Here is a 22,514-nt window from a genome sequence, read left to right as displayed (position 1 = left end):
AGGATTAACGGTTGATTCTGCCAAAAGGGAGACCAGGAAGGATCCAAACAGCAGGTGCTGCAGCCAAATGTCAGCATCGAAATAAGCAAACTCTGGGAGAGGAAGAGAAGCTGAGATTAAAGGAGGCTGCTTGTGGATTAGGCCTAAGTGGAAAAGAAATAAATATATGCAGGATGAAGAAGATTCTCAAGCGTTGTGCAAACAGCTTACATGAACACAGGATGCTGCCTTGCACAAAGTCAGAGGTCTGGCCCATCTAGCAGAGCACAGTGCTACCTCGGGTTAAGAACTTAATTCGTTCTGGAGGTCCGTTCTTAATCTGAAACTGTTCTTAACCTGAAGCACCACTTTAGCTAATGGGGCCTCCAGCTGCCGCCACGCTGCCGGAACACGATTTCTGTTCTCATCCTGAAACAAAGTTCTTAACCCGAGGTACTATTTCTGGGTTAGCGGAGTCTGTAACCTGAAGGCTCTGTAACCCGAGGTACCACTGTACTGTCAACAATGACTGACAGTTGCTCTCCAGGACAGCTCCTAGCCCTAACTACTGTAGAAAAGCCAGGGATTGAGAACTCCCTCACACATATCCAAATGCCTCCTTTGGCGTCCCTTTCCAGTGTGAGAAGACAGAGGGGAAGAACAAGAAGAATGCAAGAAGAGCCTGCTGTTTATACAATGGCCAATGGCTCATCTAGTCCAGCATCCCGTTACAATGGCCAACCAAATGCCCAAATGTGGGAAACCCCTAGTAGAACGTGAGCACAAGAGCACTCTCCCCTGATAGCCTTGTCCTCCATGAGTAGCCATTGATAGTGTTTTCATCCATGAAACCATATTTTATTATGGCTTTTCTTGCAGATCTGCCAAAAGAGAGCTTGCATTCCGGCTGCAGATGATGGCCAAGGTCAGTTGCACACTCAGTAGAGATGGGGGAACAGAGAGACGTATCTGGACAAAAAAAATTGAAGGAAGTGCTCCTTCTGTTTCTTCAAATGTCTAGACTTTCTATAAAAGGGTACCTTGGCAGAGGGAGAGGTAGCACTTTTCAAAAGTTAAGTAAGTTGTATTGAAGGCAAAAAGACAGCTTTGTGGAACAGGTCTAGTCCTTGGGTTCACAACCCCTGCTGAAAGTCCTTCCCATATATTGATGGGAAATGAATGGGAAACAACTGGGGATTTTTGTGTGTGAGAGAGAGAGCTGTGCCACACATAATGTTAGGATCCAACAGAAATTAAGGCTTTGGTTGTTCTGATAAAAATTACTCAGGTTACTTGACATTCAAGGGCTTGTTTTATCTGTCATTCAGCATTATACAACTGAACCAACAGGATATTGTGCTCTGTATTCTATCACCCCTCTAGCAATATTGATTGAACTTCAGAATTAATTATCTACCCGAGTTCAGTAAGTAAGACAGATGTAACAGGTACACTGAGAAAAATGAAACTTCAGGTGTGGGTGGGGTTAGTTTCGAACTTTATCAGACACGCTTGGATGTGATGCCTTAATTAGCAAATCCTTTAAAATAAGTGCTTATAGCTCTTTTTTAAACATGGGATTATCCTTCAAACACAAAAATCTATTTTGGGGTGTGAGCAGCAAGATGTGAAGAAAACTATCCTGTGTGAGAAAGAAACAGAAGCATAATGATTTGCAAAAGTTTCAGGAGGAAACTTTTTTAAAAGCAGGGGCTATGACAAAGCTCAGTGGATATTTTTACACACTCATCCTCTGTTTATGGTAGCAAAGAAATGAGATTCCAGGTGCAAAGCTGGTTTGGGTAAATTATAGTTATTAGAAGAACAAAAATGTGGGAAATTGTGCTTGTGCCGCTAGTGCCCTTTCTTCCGATGGGTGGAATTCAACATATCCATGTGTTCAAAATGTGATAAAAATAAGAAGGACGAGGATTAAGTGGGGCGGAGAGAAGACTTAGGGCCAAGAAGCATACCAGCTAAACAGCAAACTGTCACCTTGATTTTGCTGCTTTTAGCCAACGTCTTGTAGAAGAAGCTCAATCAATATTCCTATTTTTACCAGCATTCCCTATTGTGCTAAATCAATGAGCACGGCACTCATTTGTGAGCAGTCAGATAAAATAAAAGAGTGTTCTTGTAGCCCTAAATAGATCGCACAATATAACTCTGCAATACTGAGTCAAATGAGCTGTCCACCAAGCTCAGCATTATCTACATAGACTAGCAGAAGCTCCTCCAAGGTCTCAGGTCAATTTTTTTTTCTCAACTCAACCTGGACATGCCAGGGATTGAACCTGGAGTCTTCTGCAAATGAGGCAGATGTCTTGCCACTGAGATACATCCTTTCCCTGAATGTTTGAGAAGCCCCTGTCCCAGCATCCACACTGCAAGATTTTGAATCACAATAAGGCCTTTAATTTTAAATAGCATTGCTAGAGGATAAGTTCTGCAGTGAACTTGAGTTGCCCTGGCCTGTTTAGACTTACTCCCACCTAGGCAGCTGTAATACAATAAAAAACAACAACCCAAACCCATTTAATGGATTTCCCCCCCTCCAACCTAATTACAGTTCCACCTAAGCAAGCTTTTTCTTCTTCAAGCTCTGTTAATGAAACTTTAGCAATTACTGCTTTAAGTAATTGCATGGCATTTAGAGAAGCATTTTACAACCCATTTACATGTCATTTTCCTGGTGCTTTAAGAGTAAATTGGTGGGGGTGTTTTTGGTACGGCACTAAATAGCTTGTTAGTTATTAGTCAACAAGGTAAGGAAGAACAGCTGGGAGGTCATGTTTATGGCAATTTGGATCACATAAAGCAAGAATTTGCAATTTGCAAGCCTCCAAGCTGGTACCTTCTGGATTAAGCATGGATCTTGTGATTACCCGGTAGTTGGGTATAGAGGAGGAAGGTCATAAAGGAGAGGAATAATTTGACAAGCTTCCAGCTGAAGGAAGAAATGTGGACAACCCATTAATGGTTTCCACTTAAGCCTTGCACAAGGGATGGAATAGGAAGAAAAATAGGGGAACTTAGGAGAAACGTAATTTTAAGTAGATTCAACATAAATGGAGGAAAGCAAAAGTAGTAAGGCCTACATTATGCCATACAAGTAACAAAAATGGATGAATGACAAGAGAGAAAGAAGAGGTTTAAGACAGACTTTCAATATTGTGCCCCATCACAAATGTACTGGTGAGTTTTGATTATTTACTTTAAAGTTGTTGGGGGTGGATTTTAGAACAGAAAGGGAGGAATACAGAAAACATATCCATGAAGGTGTACTCAATTGTGCCTAAAGTCAGATTTTGGTGTTATTCAAAGCACTGCCAAAAAAAAGTTGGGCACCTTGAATATTGGCATCTTACTTATACCCCGAGAGAGAGAGAGAGAGAGAGAGAGAGAGAGAGAGAGAGAGAGAAGGATGCTATATGGGGAGATGACTGTGGCACGGGAACATTAAAAAACTTTTTGAAGTCTGGTGTACCAAAGAGAACTCCAGTTATATCAGCTTGTAGATCTTCCAGGAATTCCTGACAGAATTATACAGTTCAACTTCTGTCTGTTCTGCACAGTTCAAAGCACAGGAGCTGAGAAGCAAGATATTCAACAAGACTTTAGCCCACTGCCAAGCAACTTGCTGGAACTCACAAGGGTCTCTTTGTCTTAGATCGCCCCCACAAACCTTTTCTGAACACATGGGAAATTGGGAGGCAGGGAATACCCGTCTGCAGAGGGGCAACTAAGCCGAGCTGCTTGGCAGTGCTGGATCCCAAAGTCATTCGGTCAGTTGAACCCAGGCAAATTTTCAATATGCATTGGATTCTGCACACAGCTCTCTGCTGCTCCTAACAACTAGTCTTTTTTGTCTTTAACGAGGGATTGTGTGGGGGAGCATATTTCTCAAGCTAATACCTTAAAATCCAGATAATCGTTTAAAAAAAGCAAATCTGTAAGTACTCAATATATGTTAATTGCTCGTTTTCTTCTCTTGTTGGCATGTCATCAAGAGTTTACATTAATATGCCTATAATAGGGATGAAATAAGACCTCAACAGTTATTGAAATTCCCACGTTTTATTTTGCAGAGGGGGGGAGCTCCCTGCTGAAGACCACACAGTGAAATAGTTGTCACAGGCTTTAAATAATAATAATAATAATAATAATAATAATCCAACGACACAATGTTGAGGTTCAGCCTTGCGATCTGCGGACAAACAGGTTAGTGCAAACATAACTCTTTTATCATTAATGATGGTTTGTTAATCCACAGCTAGCTACAGAAATGTAGTTTCTTCTCCTCCCACGGCACAAATTTCCCCCTCTTGTGCTCAGGTCCTGCTTCAGGGTTTTCTGCAGGCATCTGGTTAGCCATAGTGAAAACAGGATGCTGGACTCAGTGGGTCAAGTGGCCTGTTCCACCAAGCACTCCTTATGCCCTTATCCCTAGGGCAGATATCTCAGCTTAATAAACCGAAGAACCTGTTGCCTACACATGCAGCCACTTTGCTGTTCCTTCTGTAGTGAGAGAAAGCCAAGAAGCCACCAACTGACCACGGTTTCTAAACTGAGAACCCACGGTTACCAGCTTCAGAACAAGTCAGTACATCAAACCATGGTTTGAAGTTTAATATTCTGGCTCATTCTGAAGCTGGCAATCATAGTAATGGTTAGTGACAAAACAGGAAACTTTGGTTAATTAGAGGTTTCCTAGTTCAAAATCCTGGGAAGCGGGTGGTGCTGTGGTCTAAACCACTGAGGCTAGGGCTTGCCGATCAGAAGGTCAGCGGTTCGAATGCCCGCGGCAGGGTGAGCTCCCATTGTTCGGTCCCAACTCCTGCCAACCTAGCAGTTTGAAAGCACGTCAAAGTGCAAGTAGATAAATAGGTACCACTCCGGCGGGAAGGTAAACGGCGTTTCTGTGCACTGCTCTGGTTTCGCCAGAAGCGGCTTAGTCATGCTTGCCACATGACCCCGAAAAACTGTCTGCGGACAAACGTCGGCTCCCTTGGCCAGTAAAGCGAGATGAGTGCCACAACCCCAGAGTCGTTCGCGACTGGACTTAACTGTCAGGGGTCCTTTTTTCAGTTCAGAATCCTAGAATGGTTACTGATGCTGCAAAGGGAGGACCAAAGGTCCATTCATATCTCATATTATTAAGGTGAGGAGCAATCGACTGGATGTAGCTATTGAAGGTCACCTAGCGGCTGATACACGCAAACCCACTTCCAGCAACGAACGAAGGCTGTGAAGTGACAAGTTTTCAATGCCTGGGCAAGCTGCACATTGTCAAGACTGCAAAGTGTTCCTGAAAGCAAAACAAAAAAAGGGAGCGAAGATAATTTTCTTCTCCAGTGGTTTATGAAGGTGCCATGGAGGTAAAGCACTGAACCCTCTCGTGGATGCACTGCAACACAATAATTGCTTTAGGAAGGTCAGACAAGCTGCATCCAAGAGAAAGTCCTTATTCAACAAAAATGGGAATGAGTGCACTGGGCACGTGACAGCCCAAGGAGATACACTGGCTAGGAATTTAGGGGTGTGTGGCTTCCTTCAGGAAAGCAGCTTAAAAGCCCAGAGAACCCAAGGCAGCTTTTCAGATGGAGCAATTGTACTAGAAAAGATGTGCACCTACAGTGCTCTGACATCCACCAGACACATGCAGCATAAAGTTCTGTATTTGTTTTTGGATCAGTGTTCTACAGCCTTTAGCCCCTAGATGTTGTTGGACTACAACTCCCATCATCCTCAGTTATAGCTTAGCCAATGGTCAAGGATGATGGGAGCCAACCTAAGGAGCCAAGGTTGAAGGACACTGTTCTAGATGCTAATGCTGACTGGTCTCCACCCTTCCCTGCTATGTTTTTATTCATTTAATACGCTTCTTTCTCACCCATTGGTGAAAGACTGGGGGTGGCATATTCAATGTCCCCAGGTGGTCTCCTACACCAAGTATTCATTATGTCTACACTATATAAAGTGACAGAACATGTCAGGAAAGCAATAGGTATCTATCACGTTCGGAAGGGCACGTGGTGATGAACCCATAGAAGTTTCACTCAATGGCAGAATCTGCTGTCCAGCACAGAACTGTGCATACTACTAACTTCAGCTTCTTAATCTAAAAAAAAAAAAAATATTGCATGTTTCTAGACCCTGTGGCTGATGGTATCACCAGGCATTGCCCATATATGTGCAAAAGTCAGACAGGGCTTAGGCAGGATTTTCTGTGGTCATGGAAAATGGGTCTCTCTCATTCTTTCATTCCTTCAGTGTAAAAAAAAACAAAACATTCCACGTTCTTTGAAATCATCAGCGATGATTTGTGTAAAAATGTTCAAAATAGTCACAAGGTGCAAATGTACTATACAAATTGAGTGTTCGCAAAGTACACACATAGCACACTTCAATTGTTCAAAGGGCCTTTCATGCAATCTTAGTAATCTTTACAAAGAGCCCTGTAAAGTAGACTGCTTTGATTATCCTCATTTTGAGACTGGAAGACTAATGACTTAGCTTATCTGTACCCAAAGAGCTTGTCGTTCAGTTGCAATGTGAACCAACCATTTCCCATCTCCCACAAGCCCAATTTGGTTAGCCAATGTTTGTTTCCTTTTTTAAGTCCACAGGTGGAATCATAACCAAGGGGCAGGGAATTCAATTCAATCCAAATTCATATTCCCCCTCCTCACAACTCCCCAAATGCTACGCATTAACCACAGATGAGGCTGCAGTATGCCTAGGGCTGAGTCAAGAGCTCAGGGCAGAATTTTCAAGGGGAAATTTTGGAGGAGTAATTGCAGGAGAGAGGAAAAACATGTTGCAATTCCCTCCAGCTCCCATTTTCCACTGCCGCTAGTTCTGCTAGCACCCTCCCCAAAAGTAACCTATTCACAAGGGTATTTGTGGGGCAATCCTGCCCCCCAGCAGTCAGAAGACTCGCCACCAGTAACCTCCCTTTCACACACACAACTGAAATTCCCTGATACGCCCCTGCCCATTCTCACCGACTGCAAATAGTGTGCAGAGAGGGACATTCAAGGTTCAAGCTTTGTTTACTTGCTCATTCCTAGTCTCCAGCGCTGCCTTGAGGATACTGGCAATGATTCTAATTACTTCTTCTTTCTCTTTTTAAAGACCCATGTTGATGCTGAAGAGTAGGCCTTTTGGAACAGGAAGGGGGTGAAGCCACACTGAATCAGCATTATTGAGCCCAAACCAGAACAAGCAGCCAGTGTTTCCAGGTAACTACAATCTTTTTAAGGATGCAGGTGGCGCTGTGGGTTAAACCACAGAGCCTAGGACTTGCCAATCAGAAGGTCAGCGGTTCAACGGGTGAGCTCCCGTTGCTCAGTCCCTGCTCCTGCCAACCTAGCAGTTCAAAAACACGTCAAAGTGCAAGTAGATAAATAGGCACCGCTGCGACGGGAAGGTAAACGGTGTTTCTGTGTGCTGCTCTGGTTCGCCAGAAGCGGCTTAGTCATGCTGGCCACATGACCTGGAAGCTGTACGCCGGCTCCCTCGGCCAATAAAGTGAGATGAGCGTCGCAACCCCAGAGTCGGCCACGACTGGACCTAATGGTCAGGGGTCCCTTTACCTTTACAATCTTTTTAATAGCAACAATGAGTGTCAGTTCACACGGTCAACACAGCCCAATGGCAGCTGCCTTCCACGGCTCCACACAGGGGAGTTGCAACAAAGAATTGCTTAGCGGATCGATTTCCCAGATTGCATGATTCTTTACAGAGTAGACAACCCTATACTTGAGTTTCCCTCCCCAGTGGGACTGACACCATGCAAGATCTGACAGCTGCCATGTGGAAACCAAAACTCAACAAGTGGCTCTGGATCCCTGCATGGTGCTATTTCTAGAATAGATTAGTGCACAGCTTGTACATGTCCCCTAGGTAGGGATTTCTTAGCTTGGTTCAGCCACTACCGCTTTGGCACTGGTCCCCTCGTCCATTTACTTGGCTTTCACCAGAATTGCTAGGGGGTCGTGGAAAGTTTGACCTTGCATAGATTTGCACATCCTGAGAATCGATGGGCTGTTGCAGGAGGGGGTTCCCTGGGGAGCGTCAAAACAGGAAGATGCTGTCTCAGCTGCTTGGAACTAAATCTGAATCCAGGTGAATTTATGTGTAGAGGCTAAATTATAACAGTGCATTGCATCACTTTAGAGCATTCAAGCTATTTAATATACAGTTGTACCTTGGATCCTGAATGCCCTGGAACTCGAACGTTTTGGCTCCCGAACACCACAAACCCAGAAGTGATTGTTCCAGTTTGCGAATATTCTTTTGGAATCTGAACATCCGAGGGGACTTCCTGCAGCCAATCAGAAGCTGCAATTTGGTTCTGGAAGTTGAACAGTCTTCCGGAACGGATTCCGTTCGACTTCCAAGGTACAACTGTACATTATCTCCGTAACCAAAAGAGCAGCCCTGTAAGGGGTGAGTATTATTATCCTACATTGCAGGTGGGGAAACTGAAGCTTGGAGGAGGCAGCTTGTCTAAGGGCATAATCCAAACCCTGACCCACTCTCAGCAGGTCACTGCAAAGTGTATGCTGAGCCCAGCCACTCAGAAGGTGTGGGGCAATCAGCCCTGAGGCCAACACCAGCTCCAGGCTGATGTAGTGGTCAAGCCCAGATCAGGGCCAATGATGCCACTGTGTGCCAGCAGCGAGACCAGATCAGGATAGAGTGGATTCTGGGCTGACTCAGCCCTACCCTATCTCCTCCATCAGGGCTTTCTGCTGGGATCTGCCAGTGTGTACCCTACCAACCCTCATGTTGGGTGACTAGCAGAAGAGCAGCTCAGTGGAGAGAGCTCTGCTCAGTCCAAGCCCCGAGCCGAGCATAAGAAGGGGCTGGATTGCTTTTAAAGGCTACTAAGCAAATGGGGAAGGCCAAAACAGAGAACTTCCAGCTGGCACACTCAGCCACTGTGCTAACCCTCGTACACAGTCACTAGTTGTAACTTTTAACCACTGAACCATAAGCCAAAACCACAGGTCTGATAGGGCCAAGCCACACATGAGATTAATTGACCTTAGGGGCTGCTGTGCCTCTTTCTTAATTAAAAGCAGGTGCTCAGGGCCACAGCATAGGGAAAAGGGAATGTACTAAATAAATACAGAAGCAAAGGCAGATGGGCACATGGCCTGTGTAGCATAGCAATGAAAAGGAACTTCTATGCACAGCAGCGTTTAAAATTCACCAGGTGCATTTTGCACCTGGCTATCAGCCACTTGCGACCAAGTAAAGATGACCTGGCGGCAGGATGGCACCTGACGTCTCCACCATCTGGAGGTACATTCCTGGGGATCTCTGGATCTTGACCATTTTCAAGCACTAGCAACACATCCCGTAGAATTCTATCTGCGATATTTTTACCTGCACAATCAGATCAAATTTCAGGAACCAAAAAGTCGTACTGAAAAATACACATGGCCCCCAAATGGCAACTAGACATTCTGTTTTGGCAAAAGTAACCCTGGTTTAAGGAGCCATTTGGTGCCTGGCTTATATAGCTGAGTCTCTAACACTGATACACAGTACCATATGAAGTGGCCTCGAGGATCACGATAGCGCATGCTGAAACAGGTGAGTGCTGTGGAAAATTACCACGTGTGCTGTCATTAATTTTTTTAAAGCAAGTGCATTTGTTCTTACAAGCGTACCCAATGCTGAGGTCGTGTTTTAAGAGCTATCTGGCCTTGCCCTACATGACTGTATCCTCCAAATGAGAAAACAAATGATAGCCTTATAAGATAAGGCATACTAAAACAATTACAACACAGCGTATTACTCATTGACTAAAGATATCAAAAAGCTTTCAGAGAATACCGGTTCTAACACACTGCTGTGTGTCAGTGACGAACCTTGGCTAATCCCAAATTCCCCGTGCCAACTCAGGGAACAAATTAAAGCACCTAACTCCTAATACTGTCTAGATACCATGTGGCTTCAAGCAAAAAGATTTCCCTAGGCATTCAGTTAGCAAAAATTCTAGCCCATCTGGGGCCACCATAATATGAAGCAAATGTTTCCATAGACTTTTATGTTTCATAAAAAAAACCATAGAGTTGGAAAGGACCCCAAGGGTCATCTAGTCCAACCCCCTGCAATGCAGGAATCTCAGCTAAAGCATCCATGACATGTGGTCATCCAACCTCTGCTTCAAAACCTCCACCAAAGAGAGTCCACAACTTCCCATTCTGTTGGATGCCCACCCACCTCAAGACAATACTCTGCCCCTCCAGCAAATGCATTGGACAGGGCAGACAGAAACAGCTCTCAAATTAGGAAAAGCAAGGTCTTAACCTCCCACTTCCTTGTGGGAAATGCAAACTGGTCAGCTGGAAAATGGCACACAACTTTCCGAAACCACTCTAGGCCTGGGCAATCCTTGGAGAACAGCACTGGCCAGGCGAACAGCAGGATGGGAGATTCAGCTTCTTAACTGTTAGGGACCTTGATCAGCAGGAAACATAATGTTGCCCCAGAGGCCTCCCCCCATGACCACATGAAGGAGCACTTCTAGGTGAGTGAAAAGAAGAGTGGGAAGAAGTAGACAAAGCTTGCAGATCACCAGCTGGCCAGATCTGCATGGGGCAACAAACCTACTTCTTATACCATAATTAACATTAACTTTTCTGCATTTCTAGTGTAGGACAAAGCTAATGCTAACTATAAGAAGTGGGTTTGAAACAATTCAGCTTCATAAACCATGGTTTGAACTTTACATGTTTCAACACATCATAAAGTTAACCACATTTGCCCATGTTGGACATAACACTAAACTGTAGTTAGTCCCCAAAAAGACAAGCAATCCTGAGCTATGGTTTAAGTGAAGGAATGGCTAACCTGTGGCCCTCCATATGTTGTTGGATGATAACTCTCATCATGGCCAACGGTCAGGAATATCAGAAGTAACAGTGCAACATTTAGAAGACCAGAGGTTAGCTACTTCTGGTTTATCATCATGTCCAAACCAGGCTAAGGTTTTTCCTTTGTGTCTCATGAAAAGCTTTATCTGCCAATTCAAGCAGATCAAGCTTCTGGTAAAAGTACAGGAGAAGGTGAAACCTCTGATCAGCTGGCAATGCTATTCCTGGTGGAAGTAGAGATATTGGTCAACTCTAAGTCATCCCTAAGTCGACAGCAAATATTGTTATTTGAATTTGGAGTTCCTAGATCATCACTCCTGAACTCACATTGGCACAAATTTTTGTTGCTGCTGCTGCTGCCTAACACAATTTGGCCCTAATTGCAAGGTTTAGTCAGCCCCATAATCAGCTAAAACTATACCCGCTTCTTGTATGTGTGACTGCTGTGCTTGATCACAGAGGCATTTTCTACTAAGAAAATGACACATGAATTTAACTATAGCAGCCACAGTTTCTGATTAACTTCCATCTAGAAACAAAAACAACCGTACAAGCGTACTCAGGTATGATTATCAAGAGTTCAAGGCTAACTGGGCACACGTCTTAGATTTTTTTTTTATCAATGAAACATTTGCAAACTTATCAGATAAGATGCTAACATGAAATCATTTATGCTTTCCTTCCAGCATGGATCTATCCCCACTGATTCCCATTTCTGCTTATTCTTGAGCATTCCTTGAAAGCTTCAGATAGGTTAGACACACAGGACCCAGGAATGCGTTTGGTCTAGAATACACTGATTCAGGATAGAAGATCGGAGAAGACCAGAGAAGCACAAACTACTTAGAGGAGGACTGGGGGGGGGGGGGCGCAACTGTACAAATTTGTACAAACAGTAATAATAATAATAATAATAATTTATTATTTATACCCCGCCCATCTGGCTGGGCTTCCCCGGCCACTCTGGGCGGCTTCCAAAAGAATATTAAAATACTGTGATACATCAAACATTAAAAGCTTCCTTAAACAGGGCTGCCTTCAGATGTCTTCTAAAAGCCTGGTAGTTGTTGTTCTCTTTGACATCTGGTGGGAGGGTGTTCCACAGGGAAGGCGCCACTACCGAGAAGGCCCAGTACAAATTGTGGGGTAACCAACCTGGAAGCTCCAAAATGTTGCTGCAAAATGTGTCATCTCTGACACAATTGGCCATGCTGGCTGAGGTTGATGAGAGTGGGGGTCCAACAACATCTAGAGAGCCACAGGTGGGCCAACTCTGCTGTGAAGGAAGATCAGCAATTAACACGTGCATATTCGGCATATAATATGCACTGTGCTCAGTTAAGGAATATATACACGGAAAAGCCAAAAATCCCACCAGCATGGGGAACCCTTTCATGGGGAGTCATCAGTTCTGCTTAAAATTTAATTGCAAAATTGCTTGTATTGTATTTAAGTTGCACCACAGAGTCAAAGAGAACTTGCTTTAAAGGAGGCATGTTTGCAGCTGCAATCTCATGCTAAATGATTTGCAAAAAAAACTATGCACAGGCTCACATTAGTATCCTTAGGTCCATTTTCAACAGGGTTATAAAGGCCTATTATCCAGAAAGAAAACCGAGCCCTTTTTATCACCTGTGTCTGTAAGGAATCCCTCCAACTTCACACCAAAAACACAAGGAGCAAAAGGAAAGGAGAGCTTCTTTTTCTTGCCCATGAGAGCATTAACCAGCAGGGTCATTTAACTTTAACAGCAGGTGGGGACATTGGCTCAGCCATGATGGAGAAAAAGAATCGACCCCAACCTAAATCTGATCCGCTATGAAGGTTGCACCCTGCAGTGACAGTGTGTCATCACCCTAACTCCCTTTCTGCAAGGAAATGGGTTCCAAAATAACCAAAGGGCTGGTTATTTTCACACAAAATAACAGGGGGAAGCACTGGAAATCAGAGTGAGCTACAAAAGGGATCACTAGGGAAAACACTGAAATCTTACTCTCTTTCAAGAGAGAAGCATCAAAGCTATATAAAGCTCATGGTCAACTCTCCCATGAAAAGGCAGCTCTACTCATCTTTCCATCTGCTCATCATTCCAAGATCAGTTTACAGTAAGTCCTGCAAAGGATATCTTGTGAGACTGTCACTCAGACCAAATCTATAGACAATGGGGAAATGCCACACAAAATGCACACACACACACACACACACACACACTTGGGTTTCCCTTATCAGAATATCAACACCTCTGTTTGAATTCCCAAGACTTTTCCCACAAAGTAAATATTTATGTAGAGCCAGCAATTGAGCACTCAGCAATGCAGAAAACCCACAAGGACTGCCCTGAGATTTGTTGGTGGAAAAATCCAACAGACATATCTACAAAAAAATTATTTGATAGTCATGTCCCCACCACAGTAAAATCTGGAGGCTGCAATACTAGGATGGGGGTCAGGGTTCTCCTACAGTGAATGCTGTTTTCAACTACCAGTTTCCCAGGGTTCTCTGTGGCGTGTGAGCCATGATAGTTGGTGAAAAACCAACTGATGAAAAGATAGACTGATGAAAAACCACAATTGGTATTTAATGTTCAGAGAGCCTATCTACTTTTCTATTAGTTTAACTCAGAGTGGTCCAAGGGCCCTCGCGGACCATTTTGGAATCTCTTGGCAACATTTGATGCCCCCCCCCCGAGCCCTCATGCTGCCTTCCCAAAGCCAGGTAACTGAGGCGCTGGGCACTGGGAAGGAGGCATAAGAACTCTTGTCAGTGTCCTTCCAGCTCCTTCCCAAACCCTAGTGAGCACTTTCCCAGCTTGGGGAACGAACTGGAAGGACTCGAAGACCCTGACAGAGCATTGCACCTCCTTCCCCAAAGTTTAACCGACTCTGGGAAGGTAGTGCAAGGGCTGGGGGGAGAGTCAATTTTTTGCCTTGCTACCCAACCCCATTAGGCAGCCAGGCATTGTGTGGCCTGCAGGTTCCACGTTGAAGTACTCTTGCAGTCCACTTGGTGTGAAAAGTTGGACCGCCCTGGTTTAACTTGTTCCCATCTCCACAACAAAGCTCCCTGTCTAAGCTTAACCCGCCACAAGTGACTATCAGACACTGCCCAAGATTCAACCCTTGGCATATTGTGCTTACTTGAGGTCATCCTGCAGGTCACAACACATGATGGCTTGCTAGTCTAGCCTTTAGACCAGGGGCCACCAATGTTGTGCCCTCCAGGTGTGTTTGACTACAACTCCCATCATTCCTGACCATTGGCCATGCTGGCTGAAACTAATGGGAGTTGTAGTCCAGGGACATTAGGAACCTTGTTGGATAATTATTATTATTGTTGTTGTTGTCGTTATATATTGAATTTATATCCTGCCCTATACCCAGGTCTCAGGGAGGTTCAGAGAATAAAATCAAAATATAAAGCCACAAAATACATAATCAAAATAACCCTGCTCTAGGCACACTGAAAGAAATCTCAAGGGCTCAGTGGTAGACCATTTATATGCAAAAGACGCTGGTTCAATCTCCAGCAGTTTGGGGAAAAAACTCTTGCCCCAAACCCTGGAGAGATCCAATCAGTGCATAGACAGGACTAAGCTGGACAGACCAATGGTCTGACTCTGTGTAAGGCAGTTTTCTGTGTTTCATTCTGAACACCACAATCCATCTTGGGAGCAGGGGAGAAATCTGGAAGATGCAGCTGTGACTCACCCACCCCACCTGGCATTCATTATTCAGAAACTGCCTTTACTCTCACTGTGACCCTTTTGGAAAAAGATATCAAACCCCTCTCAGCTTGGAGAATGGCACCTCCTTGTGCATGTTTTACCTGTTGTCTTTATGACTCAAGGCCTTCACAAACTTCCCAGGAACACCCACACTCACCTGAATCAATAAGCACGTAATTATTATGATTCAGACAATGATACGGCTGTCAACAAGGCTCTGTTCCCTTGGATGCCACTGCAAGTCACCATATCAAGGCTCCACTGTGCAAACTGTTGGTACTCCTTCTGTGCAGGGAGGGCTGAATACTCTGACATCCCCTTTGATCGGGGAGCCCTGTCTATTGCAGAGTGCAGATTTGTTTATTTTAAAGTGATCCTGAGTTGAATGAATGTGTTGGTCTCTGGATGCATAGACAGCAAACATTTAAAGCATGTGCCTTCCCCCCCAAAGAAGCATCTAAAGCTTGCAGAATATGCTGGGAACTGTAGCTCTGTGGAGGCAAACTATGGTTCCCAGGCTTCTGTGTCCTGGGGTTGTAATAAGTCATTGTTTTTCCATTCTGCCCTGTATCGATCACATGCAGTGCTGTTTCCATTCCACTGCGGTTTGTCTTCTACCAAAAAACTACGTTAACTGTCTCGCTGTCTGTTGTGGTGGAAGCACATAACTTATACCAGTGATGTAATCAATTTTGTTAATTGCGCAAGTTGCATTGCCTTATGCTCTTCCACCACATTCATTTCAACGCAAAGGGAACACAACACAAATAGGGAAGGAGAGACATAATCAAGTTAGGCATCATTTGTGTACAGAAAGAAAAAGCAACAGTGAAAACCGTTTTTGAATATCGGCTGGATTGCTTTCCGTTCCAGGTATGGGCAAATAAGCAAAGATTTCCCATTAGGAAATAACAGCATTGAGATTTTGCTGCCCTTTGCCATTTTGCACCCACTGAATTCAAGCAGGACTATTTTTATGGGAAGAGAACCCTCGCTCCCCTTACCTGCTCCATCACAACATTTCTATAATGTGTTGAACGGTCAAATATTCCAGTTCAAGAGAACCTCGACAACTGAGGAGCCACCGCTGAAATGACCGGATACGTTCTCTAAACGGAGAACAGCATTTGTCCAAAAATGTGACTGCTTCCATGCTACAACATGCTTTCTGCACACTGTGCCATACACATTATATGTCAGGTTGTTTTATTCCCAAACTCTTTGTAGAAATCAGGTCTATACACACACACACACACACACACACACACACACAATTTCACTATGACATCTACTCGCAGCATCTTAGTGCAGCGGTAAGGCAGTAATTAACCCACAAGGCTACCATCTGCGCTCAGAAAGAACACGGCAGACCAGAGGAGGTTAGTAGGTCACAGAGGTAATTCCGGCCCCCACCTCCCAGGAACACGTGTATGATGCTCTTGCAAGAACAATCTTCCCTCCTCCGAACCACCTTCTTACTGCTCTTCAGAGCTGTTCTCAGAAGTGCCAGCCTTTTTTCATTCAGCAGGAGAACCTTCTTACCTAAGCCACTCACAATGATGCAGAGACTTTGCTTCTGCATTTTTCTCTTTAGCAGAACCACCCACGACCTGCAACTTGAAGAAGCCATTTAATTAAAGACATAAGAAATCCCAATTCTGAAAGCTTAAGCTACAGAATGAAGCTGGAGACTAACAATCATTGTCTTCGTTTTGATGGGTCAAGCTGAAAGAGGTATAAAAGAGGTGTTTTGTTTTCTGTGGGGTACAGATTCGTTCCACTGTTGTTTCTGGTAGGTTTTGCAGGGGGTTGGGAACTGCTTTGGCCAGAAGTGGCAATGCAAGAAAATAAAATTAATATGTACATCTCATGCAACAACGCCTCTCAGCACAGCACTTGTGCCTCTGTGTCCAGCTTCGGTTGATCTATACAGATCATGCAGGTTTTATCTGCCACTTGAGTTGGCAAATAAATCAATTTCAATTCACTAAGCACAGGCCCAGTTTGACGGAAAAGAGTAAGGACACACTCAAAAGTCAGCAGAAGCAGAGGGAGTGCTGCTTCTAAGGGCCAGGAGGGAAAAGAAGGCAGCTGAATACTACAACCAGACACAAGAAGTATATGTTTTAACCACAATAGCAATTATTAGTGCTGTCAGTCATTGATTCAGGTGCCTTCTGAGAACGATTAGACAAGTTCATGGAAGATAGGTCTATCAATGGCCTGGTACACACTTAAAACCACATTTTATGCAGCCAAAGTGTGGTTTGTTGAGCAATTGAACCTAGCCCAGTAGACTAGCCATAGTTTGTTTACTAGCAATTAACCATGGTTTGTTTACTGGCAACAAACCCTGATGTGAAACCATGGTTTGCTATTGGCTTACAAACCACCAGGGAAGAGCGTTGCGCTTACACCTGGAAGGCTTCATTCATTATTTTTCAAAGAAAACTTTGGAGGCATCTTGCAAGTAACACAGAATAAACGTTAGCTCGAACTCACAGCCAAGCCACAGGCCAGCAGCTTTCCTTCCATGCTGGAAGGGAATAACTGGAAATCCTTGAATTACTCCTGCCTGTAGGAGAGCCCAAAAAGTAACTGGACTCACTTTAAAGTTCTGTACGCCTGAGTGCAAGGCCCATTTTAACAGTAGACCTTCACAAGCCACTCAGCGATACTTCCCAGCTGAAGACCAGGTTAAATATGGTTTAAATAAATAAACAAGCCCCATACTTCCTACTCGAGAGGGAGGTCAATGTCATCTGCTTCTCCATTTACCAATAAGAAGATACCTAGAGGTTTAGATTTGAGCAAGGGAGTGTGTTCTCAAAATGCCTACCTTCTACTCACACAAAAATGAGGGTCATATTGTACAGCTGTAAGCAGGCAAACACAAACACACAAGTTCCCACGTGTCCAAAGTCTCTAAGTCAGCCTCTTCATAATCTGCAAAGGCATGAGACCTGACTTATAAAAGATTTTGCAGAGCAAAACAAATCCTTTTGGTTTTCAGGAATCTTGTGAATTCTCACGATGACAAAAAATAATACTACTACTACTTTGAGAAAGCACTGTTAAGCACCGCTTATTGTTCTCTAAAGCGGCTTGCAGCCTCTCTCCCAAGCATCTCAACAACAGTGCGTGCAGAAGCACCCGGGTTCATTCCCTAACATCTCCAAGCAGAATCATCCAATTTGTAGCATTGGAAGGGACCACATGAGTCATCTAGTCCAACCCCCTGCAATGCAGGAATATTTTGCCTCACGCTCAACTATGCTGAGTTAGGAATATCGCTGGAAAAGGCTTCTATCCGAGACCCTGGGGAGACAATACTGAACTAGGTGGACCAATGTTCTGATTCAAGTGTGAAGGCAGTTTCCTACTTCCCTGCGTTCTTACGTGCTACACCAATTTGCTGATGGAGCAACTGGTAGGATTGGCGAGGTAGTTTCTAAGCTTTCCCACGCTTCTCAGGAGATTTGGACAGAGAATGCTTAATCCAAACGAGTGGGGTGAGCAATGCTAGCTATCAGCTGTGTCATTTCTGAGCGCATGTAAAATCTCTTTGGCTTACAAGCAGAACTTTACTCAAGAAGGATTTTTCTTCTTCTTCTTGCCTGCTTTTGTTTTAACCTCCTTCTCAGCACAGCAAATTCCTCTGACTTTTTCTGTCCCTCAGCAGTTTCACGTGAACACACACAGAGCAGAATTAGTCAAAGAATTAAGGTGGCTTAGGTAATTATAGCCACACATGCTAGCAGTTTGAGACAGGATTAGAAGAGGGAACTGCCAGTTAAGAGGTCTTCCCATGTGCTGTGAAAGTGTGGAGGGGGCTCGTTTTTTATTCAACCTTTGGGTTGGTTTCAAAGGGCTTATATCAGGCTGCAGTCTGTGTGCTGCTTTTGAACGGCGTGTTACACTGAAGCAGTTCATTGGATAGAATCACAAGCGTGCATCATAAGAGCGTAAGACCATAACAAGAATCTGCTAGATCAGGCCAGTGGCTCATCCAGTCCATCATCTCATAGTGGCCAATCAGATGCTCATGGAAAGTCTACAAGCTAGACCTGAGCACAAGAGCACTCTCTCTTCCTGCGTTTTCCAGCAAGTGGTATTCAGAAGCTTCGGACCATGAAGGCAGAACATAACAACCATGGCTAGTGGCCACCAGTAGCCTTATCCTCCATGAATTCGGCTAATCCTCTTTTAAAGCCATCCAAGTTGGTGGCCATCACTGCTTCCTGCATTTGCTTGTGCAAATACAGTCATATATATACAGTCATACCTTGGAAGTCAAATGGAATCGGTTCCAGAAGTCCATTCTACTTCCAAAATGTTCAGAAACCCAAGCGCAGCTTCTGATTTGCTCCAGGAAGCTCCTGCAGCCAATCGGAAACCGCAGAAGCCCCGCCGGATGTTTGGTTTCCCAAAAGAGTTTGCAAACCAGAACAGTCACTTCTGGGTTTGCGGTGTTCAGGAGCCAAACGTCCAAGCTGTTCGAAAACCAAGGTACGACTGTATACAATACTTCCTAGTAGCAATAAAACCACTGGTCCATCAGTGACTCTCCAGGTGTCAGGCAGAGTTTGTCCCCAAGTTCTGCTCTCCAATGTATTTTTAGCTGGGTGTGTCAGGGATGGAACCTGGGACCTTCTGCATGCAAAGTGCATGCCCTACCAATGGGCTCTCCAAATCTCCTCTTGGAAAGAAAGGAAAGGCATGAGAAATGCAGGCGTGCCGCTTCTGTGGCACAGATGGGGAACCTGTGATTCTCCACGCCAAACTCCCTTCAGTCTCAGAGAGACCATCCCCTGGTCAGGGATGGTGGGAGTTGTAGTCTAGCAATGTCTAGGGGACCAAATGTTTCCCCTTCCCTTGAGGAGGCCTCAGTTAGACTCAGAGGGCGGCTTGCTTCCTCTGCTGAAATGAGCTGAAATTAATTCGCATGGTTCAAAGGCGAACCCTTCCTCTAGAATGGCATTTCTAGACCTACCCATTCATCGGAGAAGGCGCCATTTTCACCAAGGCCTTGTCACAAAGCCCTTTTCCACACACAGGCACTCAAGTGTGCCACTCTGAACACAACAAGGAATACTGGAGACCTATAAATAGAAGGGGCATTATCCAGAGAGAACTAAAAATAGCAAACGTATTATAATCCTTACATGACACGCATTGTCCCCTTTAATTCTACATAAACCCTGAAGCTCCCCTTAGTGTGGGTGCTCTTATAAATCTCTGTAGGTGTTGAGTTTAATTGGGTGGGTGGGAACACAGGTAGCAGCGTGAGGCAGAGAAAGTGGTTCCGGATTTCACCACGGAATCTGGATCTGATGTGATATATGGTGAAAATTCCATGCCCTCCAAATTCCAGTGGCAAAAATCGGGATGCGCATCTTTTGGTATCACGCTCTTGCAAGAGCCAGCTTACTCATGTGAGAGCAATACACCTCTGCAGGAGACAGCTCATTTTCCTCCCTGAGTTTGGAGGGGGGAAATGGGACATTCTGGAATCCAATCAGAAGCCAGGATGGCTTCTGTAATTCCAGGGTGTCCCAGGGAAATCAGGACGGTTGAAGGGTATCAAATTCTCCTTTGCAATTGATGACATAAAACATATTGTGCGAAAGAGGTGATTTCAGAGCTGTGAGACCAATCCATGTAGGCAATACAGTGGTACCTTGGGTTAAGAACTTAATTCGTTCTGGAGGTCTGTTCTTAAACTAAAACTGTTCTTAACCTAAAGCACCACTTTAGCTAATGGGGCCTCCCGCTGCCGCCATGCCGCCGGAGCACAATTTCTGTTCTCATCCTGAAGCAAAGTTCTTAACCCAAGGTACTATTTCTGGGTTAGCAGAGTCTGTGACCTAAAGCATCTGTAACCTGAAGTGTCTGTAACCCGAGGTACCACTGTATTAAGCTAGGCAGGTCAATGGCCTGACTAGATGCAAGGAATCTTCCTAACAGCCTCTCTCAAAAGCCACCCACCACAAGGCTTTAATTAGAGGCCTTCCAAAATTGATGGCGTGAGGGCAATGAATCAAAAATGGAAGCCAAGTGTGGCCTTTTCCAGCTCAATCAGTCCGCCAATTGCTTGGCTAGCTCAGCGCTGCCTTCCAGCATTTTCATTTCTTTCCTTCCCCCGCACCCCTTTCCATCACAAAGAAAAGCCGTGCAAAGTGCCAAACGGGAAAAGGGAAAGGTGGGTGAGGTCCAGCTTCAAGCAAATGGAAGTGTGGGGTGGCAGTGGAGGAAATGAAACCAGTACACAAATGAAGTAATTTCCTTTGTAGACCCAAACCCACAAAACAATCGGCCTGGGAGACGAAAATGATCAGTGAAATGATTCATTTATGCGATGCGTTCTCCGTATACGATATAACGGCTCTCAAGTTCCCAGCACTACTGAATTGCCAACAGCTCTGTTAAGGTGGTTTGCTGGCCAAGCTACCCGATCGTATCCCTGATTATGATGCTGATGCTGCTACAATCAATCCACAGCCCCTGTCAAGCGGGTCAATTCCCTCCCCACACCCCAGGTGACCGGAAGCAACACAACTAGCTGCCACGCACCCTGCCGGAAGCAGACAAGGGGATAGCCAATTTTCTGCTCTGCAGGGAGCAAATGTCCCTATGAAATTTAATCACTTAATGGTTTGCCCATAACAATATAGTGACCTTTGAGAAATTATTGCTTGCTGTAATGGCTCCAAGACCTGGTTGTTTCTTAAAACCAAAAATATAACCAGTTTTTAATTCCCCCATGGCACATTTTGGAAGCATTCTACAGGTTTCCAGTTAGAAGAACGGAGGTCATGTTGGACTCAGAAATAAGTCCCACTGCATTTAGTATAAAAGACTGCGACCTTAGCTGATTTCACCAAAAGGCTTAATTGATTAAATGTATGCTTGTGTTAAGACTAGCTCTGAATTTTAAAACAGAGTACTTTCATCGTTTTTAATCTCAAAGAGCACATTTTAATTGCACGTACCATCTCAGAAGAGGAATTCCCTCCTGTTTAACAGTGAAGGAGGTGACGCCTCTTAAGAGAGAATGCCTGCCATCTCATATTTTACAAGTATTTAAATTAAGAGTACAGTGGTACCTTGGTAGTCAAATGGCTTGGGTCCCGAGCACTGCAAACCCGGAAGTGAGTGTTCCAGTTTGCGAACGTTTTTTCGGAAGCCAAACGTCTGACCGATTTCTGCGGCTTCCAATTGAGTGCAGGAAGCTCCTGCAGCCAATCGGAAACCACACCTTGGTTCCTGAACCATTTCGGGAGTCAAACGGACTTCCGGTACGAATTAAATTCGAGAACCAAGATACCACTGTAATTGACATGGTTAACGAAATGGGTTGCCTTGCTGATCAGGGACTGCTTTTTAGTCGATTAGAAAGTTTTCAATCAACGAATCCAACCAATTAATCAAGGCTGTAGCCCTACATACCAGGGACACAGAGTGGGGGCGGGAAGAGGGGGCTTGGTGAAGTATTTGCAAAGCAGGAACCTCTGCTACAGAGGTGTGTGAACTTGGCTTTTACAGCTCAGAAAGACAGCATGTTTTGTGTTGCTCTCTCTCAGATGTCAAGCTATACACTTTTTTGAGTTCATTTAAGGTCAGGCAGAGCCAGGTGACTGGGTTCAAATGGCAGCATACATGAGATGTACAGCACAGCCCAAAATGAAAAGGCACACCAGGACCTTTACGACGAGTTGGCTGAGAAATCAGGGCATGAGTGGGCACGGCTCCCAAGATGAAGTATTTGAGAAAGCCTTTAATATTTCTTCTGCAAACATTAAGCTGGTTCCACATGCAATACTAAGCCATAGAAAGGTCTCGTGCACTCTGCCCCTCCCTCTTCTAATACAGTGCAAGGAGGAGCTCAGAAGCTTTAGTTTCATTTTTAAGTTAAC

General features: G+C 44.6%; 1 protein-coding gene and 1 long non-coding RNA gene across 8 annotated transcripts in view; one reads left to right on the top strand and one right to left on the bottom strand.

Annotated features, from left to right (window-relative positions):
• Positions 1 to 22,514, bottom strand: part of SLC4A4 (solute carrier family 4 member 4) — a 355,256-nt gene that overhangs the window by 268,753 nt on the left and 63,989 nt on the right. The window lies entirely within an intron of this gene.
• Positions 1 to 22,514, top strand: part of LOC308485464 — a 57,954-nt gene that overhangs the window by 17,526 nt on the left and 17,914 nt on the right. For 2 of the 3 annotated variants that reach the window (XR_013990533.1, XR_013990534.1), the window contains 2 exons: positions 7,117 to 7,223; positions 12,879 to 13,392. This is a non-coding gene — a long non-coding RNA (uncharacterized lncRNA). Of the gene's footprint in view, positions 1 to 7,116; positions 7,224 to 12,878; positions 13,393 to 22,514 lie in introns of those variants that run through there. The other variant, XR_013990532.1, reaches the window with a different exon arrangement.

This window comes from Podarcis pityusensis, assembly GCF_964106645.2.
Source record: "Podarcis pityusensis genome assembly, chromosome: 9".
In the NCBI taxonomy this organism is placed as follows: Eukaryota; Metazoa; Chordata; class Lepidosauria; order Squamata; family Lacertidae; genus Podarcis; species Podarcis pityusensis.
Note: the sequence above shows the minus strand (reverse complement) of the source record. Positions and strands in the feature narration are given on the sequence as shown.